This window comes from Lontra canadensis, unplaced genomic scaffold, assembly GCF_010015895.1.
Source record: "Lontra canadensis isolate GAN:19392208 unplaced genomic scaffold, GSC_riverotter_1.0 scaffold167, whole genome shotgun sequence".
Lineage (NCBI taxonomy): Eukaryota > Metazoa > Chordata > Mammalia > Carnivora > Mustelidae > Lontra > Lontra canadensis.
The window spans coordinates 85,196-97,932 of NW_022631161.1; the positions used below are offsets into that span (position 1 = coordinate 85,196).

The 12,737-nt window shown below is 40.9% G+C and overlaps 1 pseudogene; it reads left to right on the top strand.

Annotated features, from left to right (window-relative positions):
- The first annotated feature begins 8,035 nt into the window (after window positions 1-8,035).
- LOC116859893 lies at window positions 8,036-8,320 on the top strand (annotated as a pseudogene).
- Window positions 8,321-12,737: the final 4,417 nt, after the last annotated feature.

Genomic DNA, 12,737 nt, shown 5'->3' on the forward strand with positions numbered 1-12,737 from the left:
GCATTTCCCAAATGTCCTTTCTTCATGATTTTTGCTCTGTCTGTATCCTGCCGATATTTTTACCTTTTTAAAATTATTATTATTATTGAAGTACAGTTGGATATACAAAGTTCTATTAGTTTCAAGTGTACCAAACAGCAGTTGGACAATTTTCTACAACAGGCAGCGTGACAAATGTTGTTACCATCTGTCACCATACAAGGTCACTACAATCTTACTCTGTCCCCTAGGCTGTACTTTTCATTGCTGTGACTTAATTATTTGTAACTGGAAGTCTGCCCCTCTTTGTCCCCTTCACCTATTTTGCCTATCCTTCCAATCCCCTTCCTTTCTGACAACCAACCAACCAGTTTGGTCTCTTCGAGTTTATTTCTATTTTACTTTACTATTTTTTTTCATTTCTCACCTTTTTTTTTTTTTTTTTACTTAACATTAATACTCGGAAAACTCATGCTTTATATAGTAATTATATTTATTCTAACATAAAACAAATAAATAATGCATTGCATCTCTCACCTAAAATCATCTCTACTGCTATCACTATATACAGATCTCACCTTTGTAAATACTCATCTCCTCCCATACATCTTTTCAGATGAACCAGCTGGGTCCCAGGGCTGCTGACATAATTGGTGGCATGGCTGGGACTCACAGTCAGTTGTCTTGACTTGCAACACAGGCTGCTTTATAACATGCTGACTCAAGTCCATGAAGGAAGAGCATGATGGATGGGGCAACTTTAAAAACTGACTGCACTCCTGGGCTCCACGTCGTGATTAAATGTCTATACAGATGTCTAAGCAAAAACAAAGCAACCCCACCGTTCACACACACACACACACACACACACACCCCACCACACACACACAAAGAAATTCTTCCTCCTTCATGTTTAATTATTTTAGCACATATGCTTCTCCTGTCCTCGTGTTTTTATCCTTCATCTTTACCCTCATCAATGTTCTCATTCATTCAATCTCTGTCAGTGGTAATGACCTCTTCAAAAGTTGGAGCAAAGGCCAAGAGGTTGTACTTTGCCTGCAAATAATCATCTCTGTACCTAGCATTTTTGAGTGCTTTACGCTGTTTTTTTAAGGCACTTTCCCAAGTTTTATCACTCTGAATCCTCACAATATTCCTGTACAGTATCTACTTAAGCTACGTAGAGTATCTTTTTCAGGATGGCATGCTGGGATCAAAGAGACATCAGCCATATTTGTCCTACTAAGGAGGAAGAGGGAAAAGAAAAACTTAGTCAAGAGTTACCAGAAAATATATCACAATATATCTGTTAATCGATTCCCCCTTGACCACATGTTTGTACTGATAACAAAAGTGATATGAGTGTATTCATGCCATTCTAGGAAATGAACCCTATTTCAATAAAACGTTCTATTTTATCCATTAAATTAAACGATGGGCTCATGAAAGCTGTCACTGAAGTCCATTCAACATTCCATCCCTTCATGAACAGAATGAAGAGTGACAGCCTCTTGATTAGAATGAATTTCTTTTCTATGGAACCACATGCAATATCCGTCTCCCTAATGGTTCTAAAGTCCTTGGAGTAGTGGCTATGGCAATGAAAGGAAACAAACAAGGCTCCCAGGAGGGGACAAAATTTTTTCAGCTAGAACCACAAAGCTCTGGAGAAAAATAATTCCTTACCACATACCAGACAGACAGACACATGGACAATGTTGGGGACCAAAGGCAGCCTCTTCAGCAATCTGATCATGCTTAATGTTGTCAGCCCAAGATATGGGATCTAGTAACCTAGGAATACAGGTCCCACATGCACCCCAGGTCCCACTGGGTGGGTTTCATCAAGTAAATCACTCTTTAAACAAAACACACACACAGCTGCTTTTGAAAGTTCACCAACTTTTAAAGGTCAGTTATAAATTTCGACAGCAGCATACCATGTGGAAGCCTAACGAGCTTCAGAGTGAATGTGACTCTCTAATTGACACCTTCTTCAAGCAGAAGAGTTCACTCACCTCAACCTGACCTATCATTTGCCAGTTCATCTCTCTCCCACCACCAATTACTCTTTGTGGGAATAAATTTTATATAAGACCATACAATAAATTCTTCGCCTTTCTGTGAGCTCACAATACACCAACTTGAACTCTGGTCTCTCATCACCTCTCTTCACTCCACTATTAGTTCAGGTCCAACACATCCCTTGGCTTCTCTTCCTTCTCCAATGCTGAGTCACTGTGCCTGCCCATTTATAAATGATGCTAAGTAAAATGTAAAAAATGAAACCTGCTGGAAAGTGCCCCTTTCCAAACCACACTGATTAAAAAAATTTTAATACTTATGACAAAAAGATATGTTGGTACCATTAGACTATAAGGAGGTCTTTAAAAATTAGAGAATAAAGCAAACACCCTGTAAGAAAGACTTTGGCAGATAACATAGACAGGGCACCAAGTTAGCTGTGTAAATTGCTGATTAGTAAGTGTAAACCACTCAAAATTAAGTAATCAGCGATCAAATGTACCAATTTTAAAAAGAAGACATTTCCTGTCTGGTGATTGGCCTATTTTTAAAAAATACTAATTCCCAGTTTTGGCTATGGTATGAGAAAATAAATTCTCCTAATATGTTTGTGGGAATAAAAGTTGGCCTGCTCTCTACGGTAGGCAACTTGCAATGTATTTAAGCAAAGTTAGAATGAGCACCCCATGTATTAAAATACTTGCATTCTTAAAAATTGTCCTGAAGGGGGCGCCTGGGTGGCTCAGTGGGTTAAGCGTTTCCCTTTGCCTCAGGTCATGATCCTGGAATCCCGGAATGGAACCCCACATAGGGCTCCCTGCTCAGTGGAAAGCCTGCTTCTCCCTTTCCCACTCCCCCTGCTTGTGTCCCCTCTCTAGCTGTGTTTCTGTCTAATAAATAAATAAAAAATCTTAAAAAAAAAAAAATATCCTGAGGAAGCAGCAAAGATGAAACAAAAATTTCTATGAAGGGTTACTCCTATCATAGCAGTACTTATCACATTATAAATTTGGAAACAGGGGTCTGAAATTATTGAACTGGTTAAATGAATTATGTTATAGAGAATGTGATAGAGCAATTAAAAAATAATCATGTAGAATTATTAATGTGTACAACATGTAAAAATGGAAGGTAAATCACATACTCTAACATATACAGAATATTTTTCATATAAGAAATATTGAGGGGTGTTTGGGTGACTCAGTCGATTAAGTGCCTGACTCTTGGTTTCAGCTCAAGTCATGATCTCAGGGTCAGGAGATCCAGCGCCATGTTTTTCTCTCTCTCGCTCTACCCACCTCTCTCTCTCTCCCCCCCACCCCTGGCTTTCTAATAAAACAAATACATTTAAGCTGTAAGAGTTTTTGCTTTATGATTTTTTCAAAAATTCCAAATTTCTCTAACACACAGGTCTAGTTTTCATCATCAGATTCAAGGTGTATGTACCATGTCCTTACTCAATCAACACCAATGCCCCATATACACATTATTCAAGCCATTTTATCTACCTTGGATATTTTTAAAATGTTATTTCATATGGATGAAGAACTCAATGCACTCCCACATGGCATTATCATAATTGTGCCCATTCCACTCACAGGAAGGGCCCACTTCAAGCTCATGAGAAGGACTATATAGATGGAAGGGGCGCCCAAAAATATTAACCTGAGACACAAAATCAGAGTGCCCAAAGCTAACTATCCTCTCAAGTGTGTTATGTTTCCCATGGTGGCCAATTAGAATACGTTCTATAGAGGATCCTGACACTTAAAGACTTCTCTCATCTTCATAAGCCAATCAATAGGTCAGAAGATGTAGATATCCTTCAGACACAGAGTGAGTCATTCTACATCAACAATCCAGGGTCTCAGTGTCAGACCCCCGTCCAGTCTTTAAACTCTTCTATTTAAGGCCATAAGTAATCCTGAGGCAATCATTCAGATGTCCTGGCCTTAATGGATGAGAACTGGGAGACCCTGTGCTCCATTTCCTTGTGCCATTTCTCCATTAAAACCATGCTCTGAGTCATTTTCTAAAGGGCCCTAGAGAATTGGGCAATTCATTGAATTTGCTCTGCTGCATTAAAATAGCAGTCCACAGGGTACCACTTGTACTTCATTCCAAAGATCAATGGCGCACTCCATCCAATGCAGAAGAAATTCACAGTCATCCTTTTGCACCAGAGTTTGAGTCCGAGGTCAGTTTAAAATTTCACTCCCAACCATATGGCTATTTCCTCAGGAGTAAGTCGTCCTTGGGCAGTGATCAAAAAACCGAGGCACAGACAGAAAATCAAGTGCCACCACGGGTCCTGCAGCATTTTCTGGAAAAGCGAGTACCTTTCAGAAGACTGAAATACAATACTTAAGCTATTTTCATCCCGATCTTCAATGTGATTCGACTTAAAAATTCCTACATGTGATGACTTCATAAAGAGTTGGAAATACAAGTTAAAGCTCTGTGAATGCCTTTAATACTAGTAAGACTGGTTTTGAGGTTGTAGCTGATGAGGTGATGGAGTGAATTTTTTTGAGGCCAACGGCATCATCTTACTTCCCTAAAGTAATGAAATATGTAAGACACTGGTCATGCCCAGAAGAAGCAATGGCGCTTCCCTAAGTGTTATCAATAGCGGCCCAAATGTCCCTGCTGAAATCTCAGTATTTATTTAAATTAATAGCCTGGATCCGTCACACTTTCTAAGCAGATCTTGTCTGCTTATTATTCATTTTCTTAAGTCTGCTTTAGAAGGAAGACCAAATGTGAAGCAAATTGGACAACTTTAGCCAATCAAGAAATGTCCTAGGGATCAGCTGGTTTTCTCACAGTATACTCTTTCTTTTCAGCTAGTCCTGGGCTTGGCTTTGATATTGAGACAAGAGGTTATTCAAGGATGGGAGATTCCAGCCATGTACACTTAAACAGCAACCAAGCCCCAGATAGATGTACATTATGTTATCAATTTGATCTTTTGCTGTGGCAAGCAGCTCTCAACCACCCATCTTTATTTCAGGGGAAATGGCCAAACCCAATTTCACAGGTAAAATAAAGTCCATTTTCACCACGATGTAGCCATTTATAAACAGGGTGCCTGGCCTTGAAATAGAAGGGGCTTTATTCTTAGACAAAAGGTCAGAGACATCTGGCCTCAATATTGTGTTCTGTTGGCAATAAAACATTTTCTCTCTTGGAAAACTTCAATATTGAGGACCAGTTAGGAAAATTGCCAGTCTTGCCCTAGTTAACAGAGCTAAAATTTATTCTTAATATTTGTTCTCTTATAATTTAATAGGAGTCTAACAATATCCAACTTCCTTTTAGCATTTTGCATCAAAGTATAATAAAAAGATACGGTAAAGGGGCTTTTAGAGAGGATAAAAACTTTATGAGCATAAAGTCTCTAGTTAAATGCTTGTGGATGCTTATTTAGCTGTTTTTCTTCATTAAATATGAATTATAGCTCTTTAAATGCTGATTTGGAAATCAGGAAGGTTTAGTTTTACTCTACTGCTTTATATCCACAGGCAACATAAATCTATTTAAAAGCTGATTTAAGAAAGCAACTTGGGGAAGCAAATTGCTGGTGATTTGATCCCTTGAATTTTGCATGCTACATAATCAGAATCAGGTTGTATGGAGTACCAAAAAGGTTCGTTTGAACGTGACTGAAAAAGAAAATTATTCCTTAAAAGTCACAGGATGGGTAGTGGTGGAGCTCAGGGTTAAGCTGCAAAACTCAGCACGTTTCAAAAGCCAAACAAGGCCCCATCAGAGACAGAGAGGGTAAGGAGAAAGTCTGAGGTATTTTTTTTAAACATCCATATGTTGGCTTCTTCATTGGAAAATATTCCTAATTAGTAAAACCACAACCCCAAATGCAGCAATACATGTGGATTATCATTTTAATACTAAAAGCAAACCAGTTTTGTTCATATAACGTCAAACTGATCATTATGAATAGGATAAGATCTTGTTCTCACATTCAGCAAAGTGGATTCTTTGAGATCAAGGTTATCCTCATTCACCAAGCCACTATTTCAAAGTCTTCCACAAAACAAAACAAAGAAATGGGGCAGAGACATCCCTATTTCCAGGTCACCCTACAGTAATTTATTATCCAAAGGGACATCAGGAATTGATGGAATTGAAAACTATTGTATAGCACTGACAGGGTTGTTTTAATACTTCTCTCAATCTGTGGTGACACAAACTGATTTACTTCCCATTTGCCAGCAAGAGAAAAATGGACTTTCTATGCACTATGTACTAACACACAATCTCCCTCCCCACTCCCTAACTACAAGGCAAAATCAACACACACACACACACACACGCGCGCGCGCGCGTGCACACAGGCAGACTTTTCGTCTTTCTGTTTATTGCAGGATCCTCAGCAACAGACTCTAGTACTTAAATTCCTTCTTTTGACTTAATAACCATGTATCCAATTGTACAGCATATGACCCCATCAATTTCAGCTATTTAGATTTTTTAGATTTTATTTTATTTTTTATCTTATTTTTTATTTATTTATTTATTTTTTATTTACATGACAGAGAGAAGGAGATCACAAGTAGGCAGAGAGGCAGGCAGAGAGAGAGGGGGAAGCAGGCTCCCTGCTGAGCAGACAGCCCAACACCGGACTTGATCCCAGGACCCAGAGATCATGACCTGAGCCGAAGGCAGAGGCTTAACCCACTGAGCCACTCAGGCGCCCCCAATTTCAGCTACTTAAACAAGCACATTCTATGACAGCAACACTGACAGCTTTTTGTTTGGCTGACACATAAATCCCCTTTGCCAACCCCCAACAGCACAGGTAGATTTCAGTACATTTTCAAAGCCTTCCATTTTTTGACTAGTAAATCAGAGTCAATCATTCAGAGTTAAGTAAGTTAAGTATTTATTTTTGCTTTAATTTTTTTTTACCTTCAAAGGGGAAAGAAAAATTATACAGTTGTTATTTCATCAAAAATTGGAAATTTTTAGCCAACTTTCAGAACTCAAGCTGGAAAGGTGGCAAGAAAAACAAGCAAACTTGCTAATGCAATTTTATTACTCTGTACTGTGGCAATCTTTCAGTGAAATTACTGTAGGTATATGAAAGATTCTACTGGACAGGAACCACTCCACTGCTGAAGCATGATGGTTACAGAAGTTATTTCATTGAAAAAAAAAAAAAATGTCTCTTTTCTCTTCAATCTAAACCACTCTGGACATGTTTTAAACAAATTCCAACCTACTTGCACATCAAAGATGTTGTACTGACAAGACAACTACTTAGTTAAAGATAAGGAATAGAGAAACTAAGTTTGAGGCAACAGAGAAGTAGATGTGAAAACATAAGGGCAGGGGTTCCTGGCTGGCTCAGTCAGTGGAGGGCGTGACTCTGGATCTCCAGGTCAGGAGTTCAAGTCCCACATTCAGTGTTCAGATTCAAGCTACTAAACAAACAAAAACAAACAAAAAACAGAAAACAAAAACAAAAACAAAAAAGGGGGGGAAGAAGGAAAAAAGGGCTGTAAGCCACTGCTTAAGAAACCCCCCCAAAAAAACACAAAAGTACTATATCACTCAATATAGGTAAAATAACAATTATACAGATTAAGTAACCAGTTCTTTGAAATTTCCCAAATTCTCCCCTGAAGAGTGGTTATTATGGAGAACTCAAGTAAAAGAAGTTATCAAGAAGTTATCAAGTTAGTTGCTTAGCTAAGACTCAGTTATAACTAAGGATTTTTTTAATAAACTGGCATAATTCAGTTGTCTCTGGCAACAAAGTAAGATATTTTTCCCAACAGGGTAAATAGGTTGTTGAAGAAAAGGAAAAATACACATAATAGTCTCAGTCCTGTCATTTAATGCACTGCTCTAAATCATGGGGTTTGGGAGGTAGAGGAAATTTATTTTTCTTCTCAGGTAACTCCCCCACCTTCCCTCACCTCACCATAAGGGATTCTCAAGTTCTCCAGAGAGAATGGGTTCTTAGTTGAGGCCTAAGTCATTGTAGGAGGATTCTTCAGCCACTATGTAAACCAGCATGGATGTTTCTCTTTCTTCATATGATGAAGTTCAGGGATCTAAACTTATCCAAAAAGCTAGAGAGGCCCCATCTGTTCCCACTGGAATGGCAAAGTTTGCAACAATAGTTGCATATGGATTACTTAAATTGAAGAACAGGGGAAATCCTAAAATGTCTGTTCACCTGATCAACCACGTGCGTGTGGCAGCAGAAGGCTTTGTTGTAGGAGCAATGACTCTTTGTATGGGCTATTCCATGGATAAGGAATTCTGGGCAAAGACTAAACCTTAGAAAAAGAGAAGCTGTCTTGGTTTTGTTGCTGGTGCTTGCTTTAGTTAGGCATCTCATATTGCATTTTTATGTTTATGTTGAAAACAAATCATTTGAATGGGTCAAACAATAGCACAGTAATTTAAATATTGACTTCCTTTCTTGCAGCTTGATTTGCCTGGTAACCAAATTACTAGTGACCAGTTAACTAGCTAGGTCATTCAGGGGAGTCCAATTAGCACAAAAGAAATACGTCTCTTCTAAATGCACTTGATAGTGGTAAAATACATTCCTTCTTAAACTCTTCTGTCAAAATTAGTTAGAAGAGGACAATATGGCAATCCTGGAGTACTCCCAGTTACTGCAGAATATCACATGCTTTTCATGTTATGTGGGAATCCCACTTAACATTTCTCTACATGTTTTGCAGACTGAGTGAGTACTTCAGGTTTTAGGGCTGGTTGGCTCTTAACCCTTTCAGAACACTGCATGGAATACAGTATTATAAGCTTCCCCACAACTGAAAATACGTGTATTTAAACCAAACCTAGAAAGCCGCTAACAGCTGCTTAGAAGTAGTATTTATTTCAGAATCATACTTGTAAACATGAAAATAACTTCACTGTGGATCCCAGTTTATCATTTTTTGTAACTACAGGGTTGTATTTACACTATTGTTGTATTAGAGTAATTTTTAAATATTATCTTGAAATAGAAATGTGCATTTTAAGTACTAATGCAAAGGTAAATGAAAAACACTTTTTAAATGTATGACATTTGTCTCTCTGTAAGATTCATAAATGTTAACAAATTACCTATACTGAAGTGATTAATGATTTATCAGCAAGGTGGTTTGGTCAGACATTATACAGAAATGTTGGTATACTACAGGATGCTTTATTACCATTGTGAAATCTTCTGGTCTAACGTGAATGTATGTTCTATCTACTGAATGCAGTCTCTCGTGATGCGCATTCTCCTGACTTTTGTTGAGGCATCTCTACTTATGCGACTCCTCATTCAGATTCTTTTGTCTAAATCTTATATTCTCTTTTTGGAAGGGAAAAAAAAAAATCATGTGATAAACACATTGGCCTCCATTAAGTCATAGCTCAGAGGTTGCTGAACTAGTGTATTCATGGATAGAACTAGGACCTATATTTTATTTCTATCCCCATGGGTGCCTGGGTGGCTCAGTCATTAAAATGTCTGCCTTCGGCTCAGGTCATGATCCCAGGGTCCTGGGATCAAGTCCTCAATCAGGGTCCCTGCTCAGCGGGAAGTCTGCATCTCCCTCTCCTACTCTTCTTGCTTGTGTTTCCTCTCTCACTGTGTCTCTCTGTCAAATAAATAAATAAAAATCTTAAAAAAAAAAAAAAAAAGAAAGTTTACTATAACCTGGCCTTTCCTCAATTTCCAAAATATTCAACTGAGCCTGAAATATGCTTACTATTATACATGGATTACATATATGTACGGCATAAGACAAAATGTCCTAACACTTCCTTGGAAGTTAATTCAGAGCAGGAAAGGAAATCACTAGTGTGGAAGAGAGAGGGAATGAGAAAATATCCACGCCCATTCTAGTAAGGACTGTGAACAAGAACAGGGCTGAATTTCACTTCCTTCTCTTGCTGTCCCCATTCCTTCCTGTCCCCATTCCTTCCAAGTGAAGGATGTTGACCAGAGAATGTTAAGATCAGTTGGGAAATCAGAACCTTACTAAGGATGGACCTCAACTAGAAGCAGGAAAGGCCTAGCCAACCCATATTAGTATGTGAGAATTTCCCAGTCTCTTGGAGACATTTTGGTAAATAAAGAATGCTCACTAAACCCATTATACTTCTTCTTGCCTCTTCCCGGTCACATTAATTCGTTAGGCATTACTGAAGTAAACAGAGAAACAGGTATTTTATAGTAAAGAGTTTTTTTCTTTATTTCAAGGTGGATATCCTCATTTTTTGAAAATGATCCTCAATTTAAGTCAGCAAGTTCATGAAGTATCTACTATATATTATGTAATAAAGTCCCTGTTGGAGTACAGTTTCAATAAACCTAGCATTTAATGTAGATAAGATACTACAAAAAGAGAATTCAGACCCCGATCAAAGATACAGAAACTCCCTAATAGGAGACCTAAATCAAGAAGAAAAAATGTGAATTTCTGTATTCTTGGAACAAGGTAAGGCTCTTAAAGAAATACAAATAAATATCTGTAATTACTTAGAGTAGAGGTTATTCAGTTGGAGGGATCAGCAAACCTAGATTTCAAAGACTTCTTTGTGGAGGCCATATTTGAAAAAGGAGGAAAAGTAAATTGTCTAAGACTGATGAATCACAGAACTGAACCCCTTAAACAAATAAAAGTTTATATGTTAATTTAAAAAAAAGAAAAGGAAGAAAAAGGAAGAAAGGATGATTTCATAAGGAGATAGGAGAAAAGAACCCTTAAATAAATATCCTTGAAAGCACAAGGGCACGGGTCTCTATGCTTTGTGTGGTAAGCATTAGGGCCATCTGAACATTCTCATGACCTTTCTTAAGATATATGACATGGCCAGGGTGCCTGGGTGGCATAGTGGGTTAAAGCCTCTGCCTTTGGCTTGGGTCATGATCCCAGGTGTAATGGCCTGCCCCTCCCAGAGGAACTAGCTTGTGGACCCCGGAAGTAGGGGCGGGGCAGGCCAGGTGGAGACGTCCAATCTGTGGGGCGTGGGTATATCCACTGGGTAAATTGGGATTCAATTGGTTACCTGTGTAGGGGCGGGGCTCAACCACCCCCATAAAGGTTGGTCTGCGAGGCTGGCGAGAGGGGAGAAGGAGAGCTGTCAGAGGAAGAGGGAGCAGAAGGAGGAGAGTCAGTGGGAGCAAAAGAGAGCTATAACAGCTCTTGTAAGAGCTGTGAGAGTTGTTACAGCTCTTGTCAGAGCTAGAAGAGCCACCAGCGGTCCGAGCCGCCGGTGGCCCGGACGCCAGCAGCCCCGCCCACACCACGACTTCAGCTGCGGCGCCCGGGGAGCAGCAGAGCCACCAGCGGACCCAAGCCACCAGCGACCCGAGCCCCCGGCAGTCTGGACGCTGCAGCCCTGCCCACACACCGCGGCTTCGGCAGCTGCACCTCGAGGAGCAGCAGAGCCACCAGCAGCTGAGCCACCTACGGACCCGAGCCGCCAGCTGTCCCGAGCCACCAGCGGTCCCCACGCCAGCAGCCCCGCCCACACCGCAGCTTCGGCAGCAGCACCACAGGGAGCAGCGGAGCCACCAGCAGCCGAGCTGCCGGTGGCCCCGAGCTGCCGGTGGCCCCGACGCCGGCAGTCCCAGCACACCAGCAGCCCCAAGCTGCCAGTGGTCCCAGCACACCAGCGGCCCCAGCACTCCAGCGACCCCGAGACCAGCGGCCCCACCCACATACCGCGGTCCTCAGCAGTGAATATGGGGAACGGCCTAGACGCCAGCAACCTCGCCGCGAATGGCCTCGCCACCAGGAGCAGCCTTGATACCCTGAGCCACAGCCTCGCCAGAGCTGAGCCATTCCGGGGAGCGGCTTCATCTGGAAAGAGGCTTCCTCGGTGAGCAGCCCTGTAGGAGGCAGCATCATCAGGGAAGAGGCCTCCTCCAGCGTGGCCTCTTTTTGTGAGCAGCCTCGTCCGAGGCGCGGCCTTGCCGGAGCAGCCCCTGTCCAGGGAGCAGCCCTGTCTGAAGAGTGACCTCATCAGCTGCGGCCTCGTCCTGGGAGAGGCCTCGTCCAGAGTGGCCTCATCTGCAGAAAGGCCTCGTCCAGAGCAGCCACGTTGGGAGCAGACTTGCTGGGGTCATCGTTGTCACCTTTTCGTAAGAGACAGCCCTGACCTGTCAGTTTGATTTTTGATGCTTGGCGTGAAATAAAGCTTTGTTTGATTTTCGTTTTATATCAGTCTCGTTCCTTTGATCACAGACCCTAACACCAGGGTCCTGGGATAGAGCCCCACATCTGCTCAGCAGGGAGCCTGCTTCCTCCTCTCTCTCTCTGCCTGCCTTTCTGCCAACTTGTGATCTCTATCTGTTAAATAAATAAAATCTTTAAAAAAAGAAAAAAAGATATATGACCGGGCCATACTCAGAAGTTGGGCTTTACCACATAACGGACCTGCACCAGTGAAATGTTCACAGAATAGTAATCTCTTCTTTGAAGTAGAAGCTTTAAGCACCATTTTGTGATCTACCACATTCTCATGCCCTTGCCTGGAGATTTTGGGTGTATGCTCAAAAACGGATCTTCTGTCAAGCGGGGTCCATGAGTGACCAGAAGAAACAAAAATTCCAGCTAATCTGTGACAAGCATATAGGGTGAGTGAGACATCAATTTTTGTTGCTATAAAATCCACCCCAACCCACCAAAAAAAAAAAAAAAAAATCCTTGGAAAGGTAATCATTTAGAAGGCCTAAGAAGAGCAAAGAG